Source organism: Geotrypetes seraphini, chromosome 14, assembly GCF_902459505.1.
Source record: "Geotrypetes seraphini chromosome 14, aGeoSer1.1, whole genome shotgun sequence".
Classification (NCBI taxonomy): domain Eukaryota; kingdom Metazoa; phylum Chordata; class Amphibia; order Gymnophiona; family Dermophiidae; genus Geotrypetes; species Geotrypetes seraphini.
The window spans coordinates 12,554,925-12,562,952 of NC_047097.1; positions in this window are offsets into that span (position 1 = coordinate 12,554,925).

Sequence of the window (8,028 nt, forward strand, 5' to 3'; positions counted from 1 at the left end):
CCTATTTCCCTCCTCTCCACCCCTTTCTTTCTCTTTTTATTTCCTGCTTCCTTTCTCTCACTCATGCCCACATACCTGTTCTCTCTCCTTTTATCTCCATGCTTTGTTTTCTTACTTTATAACATTTTATTGAAGGAAATTATTAAATATAATATAATACAAATAGATTTCATTTATGAGCGTCGAGAGCAGCGCTGGGCATTTAGCTCAGTTCCCTGCGCTAAAAACTGCGATTGTGGTTTAATAAAAAGGATGGGGGGTATATTTGTCTATTTTTGTATGGTTGTTACTGAGGTGACAATGCATAGAGTCATCTGCCTTGACCTCTTTGAAAAAAACCCCAGAATAGGAATGATAATTAACATTTTCTCAGCGTATAGTGTGCTTTGTGTTTTTTAATTTTATTGTTGGTAGATCATTTTGACTTGGTCATTTTAAAGTAGCTCACAAGCTCAAAAAGTTTGGGCACCTCTGAGCTAGAGCGTTGAAACTGTGTATTTCTATTTTATCCCCCCTTTTACAAAACTGTGGAGCGTTTTTTAGCGCCAGCCGTGGTGGTAGCAGCTCTGATGCTCAGAATTCTATGAGCGTCAGGGCTGTTACCACTGTGGCTAAAATCCACACTACAGTTTTGTAAAAGAGTGAGGGGTTAGTTTGTGATGACATATTCCATACTAGGCGAAGGTGTTTTCTGTGTTCTGTGTGTTCGAAAGACATGGTTTTCTGTTAGGATTGACGATGTAGGATTAATCTGTGCTGGTCTGGCTTGTTTAGTTTTACAATGGGTGTATTGATGTACTGCTCATTGCAATATGTAAGATACTGCCTTTTCCTAGGTACTCATGTGTGACGTGTGGTTTGTTACTAAAAATCATGTTTTTCTTACAGATGGGGGGGGGGTGCCAAAAAATGATGGGCCCCGGTTGTTACATATGCTACGTACGCCACTGTATGTAAAGATACCAGAAAGCTGGTGTAGCAAAAACTTTAAGTAAATTGTTATTCTTCTAAGTTTTGAGTATTTAACCCTCCCACAATCTCACGGGCACTCGTTTCAAGTTTATTGAGATTTTGATTTAAACGCAATATCAAATATTTTCAATGCGTATAACAAAAATAAATTTGGGGAAATAAATAAAACCATTTGAACAATAAACATACAAACATATCCATAGATGATTAAAATTACATAAGGAGTACAAAGATAAACTACATTTGTTTAAAAATACGTTCTCCACGCCTGCTCATAAATTTGTTGACTGGAAGGATCCAGCAATGTGGCCAGATGCCATTCAGGACAAAGACAGAGAAAGAATTGTGCAATTTGGTTTAATGATGGAAGATGATTTAAAGCAAATGGCATAGTCTATGAGTAAAGATCTTGACGGACGTTCTTTTTATGAATATCTCCTCTATGCCAAATCACCCAATGGACGTGAGAAGATTTTACGGGACTGGCTTAGGTGGAGCATTAGCAGAAAAGTATGTGTGTATTCGGCCCATGGAAGAAGGGGGGGCGTCGGGGGGGGGGGGGAAGGGGTGCGGGGGGGCCCAATAGGATTGCTCAGTAAGGGGCCCAGAAATTTCTGATGGCGGCCCTGAATACCAGAGGCAATGGAGGGTGAAAATGATTTACACAACTTCTTTGGTTCTTGGCAGAGCTGCCTCAGCTCCAAAAGGGAGACATTTTGGCCAGTCCAGTGGTTGAACTTACATCCCAATTCAGTGTGCTATTTGTAGTGATACTCACGACAATGGGTAACAGTCTAGATCAGGAGTGGGCAACTCCAGTCCTTAAGGGCCGGAATCCAGACGGGTTTTCAGGATTTCCCCAATGAATATGCATGAGATCTATTTGCATGCACTGCTTCAATGCATATTCATTGGAGAAATTGGATTCTGGCCCTCGAGGACCGGAGATTCTCACCCCTGGTCTAGATGTAGACAGCTTTGGAAATAAAAATTCTGGTACGCCGTGGCTCAAAATAATGCCCTCTGGTCCTTCTGTGAGATGAGCTTGTAAAAGGGATGGAAGCATGCTTTCAATCTTGCACACCTCAGCACCACCCATCATGAGCCAACATCATGAACACCTTTGCTTCCCATGCTGCTCTGAGGATCAGAGAATACGTCCTGCCTGCTCTCTTCATGCGAAGAGCTGCACCCAAAGCCCCTTACTTATGGCCATCTGTCCTCCACCATACCTGTGGCACTAAAATGCAGCTTACCACCCTCCTGGAACCAACGCTCCCCAGTCTGGTCTCACCATAACACTGTTTGACTACTGCAGACATGTCTGGACCTCGGTGGAAGTTGTGCATCCAAAGGAGCACTGCTAGGTTCATGCTTAACTAATTTCTACCTGCCAGGTACTTTTGATTCTGGCAAGAATATGGAAATAAAGTCTCCTAAACAACTGCAGTAGGGTTCAAAAATGTGTGGGGGGTATCTTCACTAGCAGCTGTTTCAATCCATAATGGCAATGGTGCAATTGCCTCAAGAAATATGGGGGTTAGCTGTACTGTACAATTTGATAGTATCCTAAACCAGTGGTTCCCAACCCTATCCTGGAGGACCACCAGGCCAGTCGGGTTTTCAGGATAGCCCTAATGAATATGCATGGAGCAGATTTGCATGCCTGGCACCTCCATTATATGCAGATCTCTCTTATGCATATTCATTAGGGCTATCCTGAAAACCCGACTGGCCTGGCGGTCCTCCAGGACAGGGTTGGGAACCACTGTCCCTAAACAACAGATATCATCAAAATTCCCAGATATCATCAAATGTTCTCTAGCTCTCTGCAAAACCCCCTACAGGGCCCAGCCTTCACCTTCTCTCCAGCCCTTGCAGCTCAGCTTCTCCTTCCTGTAACTAGAAGCCTCCGCATTGGCCGGATCTTATTGTATCTGGAGATTTTATATGTGCTTTTACCAAGTGGATGACTCTAAACCAGCCAGGTTAGATCGCTCACTGTAGTCTTTATCTAAGTAGGATAGGATGCATGTTAGAGGAAACAAAATGATGATGACCCAACTGGGGATTGAGGTCAGCCTTATTCAGGCACGTCTTCACTCACGTAGACAGTTGCTATAATTAAATTAATTGGTTCACATTGAAAAGGGTAAGATTTTGTCAGCATGGGTTGGTGATCACACCCTTAGCTATAGCTGGCATTGCCACAGCATCTGCTTGACAAATGACCTTTATAGATAGTGGCATTGCGTTCTTAGTTCACTGTCTTGATGTTCCATTGTTTCTTCTTCCCAGAAGTTACATTCTGCCTAGCTGAATTCTGCCTAGCTGATACCTCCACGGCATCCTTCCACCTCTTATTCCTCTAGCCTGGAATTCCTCAAATCCATCCTTCACTAGATCCACGCAAAAACTAAAATTATCCCTCCCCTCCTTAAAAGGTATCTCCCTCGTTGGTAAACTCGGTTCCTCCCTCCACTTCAGAATCGTTCAGTTATGGAATAGCTTCCCTTCCCCTCTCCGCAACTTGAGCCCCCTTCTACCATTCCGTAAGCTTCTGAAGACCTGGCTCTTCTCCAAAACGTAACCTCATCCCCTCCCTAGTATTATCACACCTTTCCTCTCTTCTTACCTACTTCTATAAATCTATTGGAGTTCCGTTCCTTCCCTAACCTTGTAAACCGTGTCGAGCTCCACCCGTGGAGATGATGCGGTATATAAACCCAAGATTTAGTTTAGTTTAGTTTAGTTTAGTGATGCTCTGAACCTACAGCACAGTTCTCTCTCTCTCTCTTCTGACTAATTCCGATTTGTTACTCCTTGGCATAGCTCTGAAGGCTTCACCAGGGGTCATGTACAGTGGTCTAAAAGAAATACTATTTACCTCTCTAAACATTTTGTATTTTCTACTAATGTACGACATACATGCTCTCATTTCCTACGTTGAAAGGATGTATTTATAAACGATTCTTAGACAGAACTTTATTTTACCAGGTTGGTATTTGGGGTAAAACTATAAGTGAACTATTAATGATTTCTCCTACTTATCAATCATTCAGAAGATCTTTGAAAACCTACTTATATGATACATTTTTCAGGCATGTTGTTAATATATGTACTTTCACTGTTGTTTGATAGCTTCTCTTGCAAGGTACTGCGGGATATAAATAACTTTGAACCGCAAGGTACTGCAGGATATAAATAAATTATTATCTCTGTACAGAGAATTTCCCCAATTCATACTGTATTTAACTTTATATATGTCTGTCTTAAAGCGTCAGCTTCTGTTTTCTGTCCTATAGTATCTGCCTGAAGGTGCAGTGATAGGAGAAGAGAGGGTAGGCATCACAACCGAAGAGGTACCAGCAGGCTGGCACTCATCTGTGGACTTCTGAGATGAGAATTAGAGAGAGAGAGGGAGTAAGAGTTGGCACATGCTGCGGGAAGAACTGCCAAATCTCCCACTTCTGGTCTTCCTCTCACCTTAGCCTGGGCATTAAGTTTCCAGGTCAATCAAAGGTTAAGGGCAAACATCCCTCCCTTCCTTTGTATTAATAAGTCGGCCTACGTTAGGTTGAACTCTTTCACAATGGCTGAACTCGAAGAGAGAAAAACCCTCTTAAGCTAGCCCAGCAGCAGCCTGGGAGACTGACTCACTGCCTGGATGTCTTTATTTGCCATCTGCTGTTTTCTAAAGCAACATTTCTGTGCAGACGTATTCTGAGAATAGATCTCTTTTGCTCTCTCCTCTCCCCACTTTTTGGGAGCGTCAATCCCCTCTCTCTTTTTCTCTCAAACTTGTGCTTTTAATTCTTTCTCCACCTCTTAGATCTCCTCATCTTTCTCCTGCATGATAGCATGATGCCACACTTAGCTGGCTCACCATTCAAGTAATAAATCTTCCCCACATTAAACTCCACACTCAACCGAATACTTGTTGAATGGACCAATACTTTTTAAATGGACATTCAGAATCCATCTTTTCTAATAGAACTGGTGGTGTTAAGTGGTACTCTTCATCATTCCATCATTCTAATAGGCTTATTAACCTTTTTTAAAAAACTTTTTGTTATTTATTATAAATTAGAATAACTTATCTTTTATCTTTTATAGTTCCTTATCGGTTCCCCTTCCCGACGCGTTTCGCATTTCTTTTTCAAGGTCGGGGGAACTGCAAGACAAAACAAACCCACATTCAAGCTGCCATTATGTATTCAAATATCCTTATATATTATATATTGAAAACAGCTCCACTCACCAAAAGTTAACTTTTTCCATTTCACTACTGCCGCTCGCTATCCAAAGATGGCCGCGGCGTTCTTCCTGAGTGTTAAATACCGCCCCTCCCATGACGTCACTCTCCCTAGCAAACATTCTTACAACCTCGCGTCCCAACTAGTTAAAAACCCACATTAAGAGTCCACTTGAGCCATCCAATCTGAAACTTCATTCAGACCGGTGGGGGCCATAGTTTTTAACTGGAACATCCATCAGAGCTCCCTTAAATTTAGCGTGCGCTCAATATTTCCTCCCTCCCACCCTACTGTAATCCTATCCAGTACTCTCCACCTTAAATCAGATAGACCATGATTACATAGCCTCCAGTGCCTAACCAAAGGAGAGACTTCACTACTAGTGTTGACCCGTGATTTATGCTCTGTTAGGCACACCTTGATTGCCCTAGTAGTTCTACCCACATATAGTTTAGGGCAGGAGCACTGGATAAGATATATAACATAATCAGAGTTACAGTTCGTATTGTGTTTAGCCATATATTTCATGCCCGTAATGGGATGGACCCAACTTTCTCCTGCCATCACAAAGGGGCACCATTGGCACTGCCCACAAGGGGTATGGCTCCCCCTAACTGTGCTTTTGACTTCCCTCTGAATATAGTGTCCACTTTCACCTAGATTTTTCCCCCGTCGATAGGAAACAAATAAGGCATTCACTTAAATTTGGGATAGCCAATTGGGCAATATGCCAATGATTCCGCATAATACGTGCAATCTCCTGGGCTTGGGTAGAGAAGTTTTGCACAAACGCTACAGTTTCAATATCATTACTCGCCTCCTTTGGACTGGGTTTTAATAATAATTCTCTTTGGGCATACTTAGCCCTCTTATATGCTTTTTGGACAACCTGTAACTCTGATTATGTTATATATCTTATCCAGTGCCCCTGCCCTAAACTATATGTGGGTAGAACTACTAGGGCAATCAAGGTCCAAGCATATGGCTGTTGTCTGAATTGTGAGTAGAGTGCGCAGATCTTGAGTTACATATTCTGGAGGACTTGATGGACTGTCAAGGCAAATACTATTTTGGCTTTGCTAAGCGACTGAAGAAAAGCATTGAAATCCTGTTTATTTGATGCAGTCCTGAAATTCTGCAGTGACAGTGCTCTGGAAATATTTTAGAGGAAACTTGGAATAGGAGTGATTGTTTCATTGACTGTCCATGGCAGGAACATGTGGGGAATCTGGGAGAACAGATGAAGGTGGTTCCTGTAAGACAGTGAACTCTGGACTCACAGCAGGCCAAAACTTGCAGGTCCCCCTAGTTCAGGGATCTCAAAGTCCCTTCTTGAGGGCCGCAATCCAGTCAGGTTTTCAGGATTTCCCCAATGAATAAGCATAGATCTCATGCATATTCATTGGGGAAATCCTGAAAACCCGACTGGATTCCGGCCCTCGAGGAGGGACTTTGAGACCCCTGCCCTAGTTGTTCAGAAACCAGTTTCAATTATTGGCACTTGGACATCCTAGAGCGATCAGGACATCCAAGTGCTGACCTAGATGGTTTTGGGGATGTTTAATTTTTTTGATTATGCCCCTAATACTCTAATATTGCATTTTATTCAATAGATGAAACCTTCCCAAGGCACACGTCAGGTCTGTTGCTATTTGTATGTTCAATCAACCACTGAGAATGAAGGCAGATTTCCAACACATTAAGCACATACACCCAGAGAGCTGGCAAATAATTGTAATCTTTGCAGTTTGTAAGTTTGCAGCTCCTTAAAGACATTTTTGTAAAGAGCACTCGACACTTGCAAGTGAATGGGAAGGGATAAAACACGGACCTCGCAGATCTAAAACCACAGGTCCTTAAAAATCTGAGGTCCGTGCCACGTAGTTAGTTTCTGGCTCTGACAGACCTCGATGACAATTTAGCGCTGACGGATCCGTCTCAGCATAGGGAGGGAAAAGTATTAGGATCCGTCAGCGCTAAAATATCATCGAGGTCTGTCAGAGCCAGAGACTAAAAGTGGCACGGCTACTTTGCTGGCAATAATTGAATGTTTATAGAGCCCGGACGGTTGGGCGGGGACGCCCTGGTATCTTTTGCAGGAGAGATTTTTTGCAACAGTTCATTAAGGGGAATAGTTTTAGTCTCTGGCTCTGACAGACCTCCATGACATTTTAGCGCTGACGGATCTCTAATACTTTCCCCTCCCTATGCTGAGACGGATCCGTCAGCGCTAAATTGTCATCGAGATCTGTCAGAGCCAGAAACTAACAACAAGTGGCACGGACCTCAGATTTTTAAGGACGTGCGTTTTTAGATCCGCGAGGTCCGTCAGGTCCGCGTTTTACCCCTTCCCCAAGTGAATTCATTAGTTGTTTAGCTGACTTTTTCAGGCTTCATTGTTAAAGATGCTAAATTGAGAATGAATAGTTAGTCGGATTTAACAGACTAAAGTCATAATTTGGTGTGGAGAGATTTACCATATCAAGGGCCTAAAACAGCAGTTACACTTTGGACAGCATAAACGATTCCGTCGCTATCCATTCGATGCTGTACTATTAGTCTTTCCTGCTGTTGACAAATTTCAGAGCTATTTTGACCTTAAGCAAAATGAGGTCGAACTCTGAAACCCAAAGAGGATTTCACGTTTGGGCAACGCTTTATTTTCACCCCGAAACTCTAGCAAAGCTGTGCGTTAACACTTCCACACGTTGGCATCTCTTCCGCCATCACCCTACACCGGCTGTGAAAATAACCCTATGAAAAATGTTTAATCTCTGCAAGCCATCTGTGATCCAGTTAA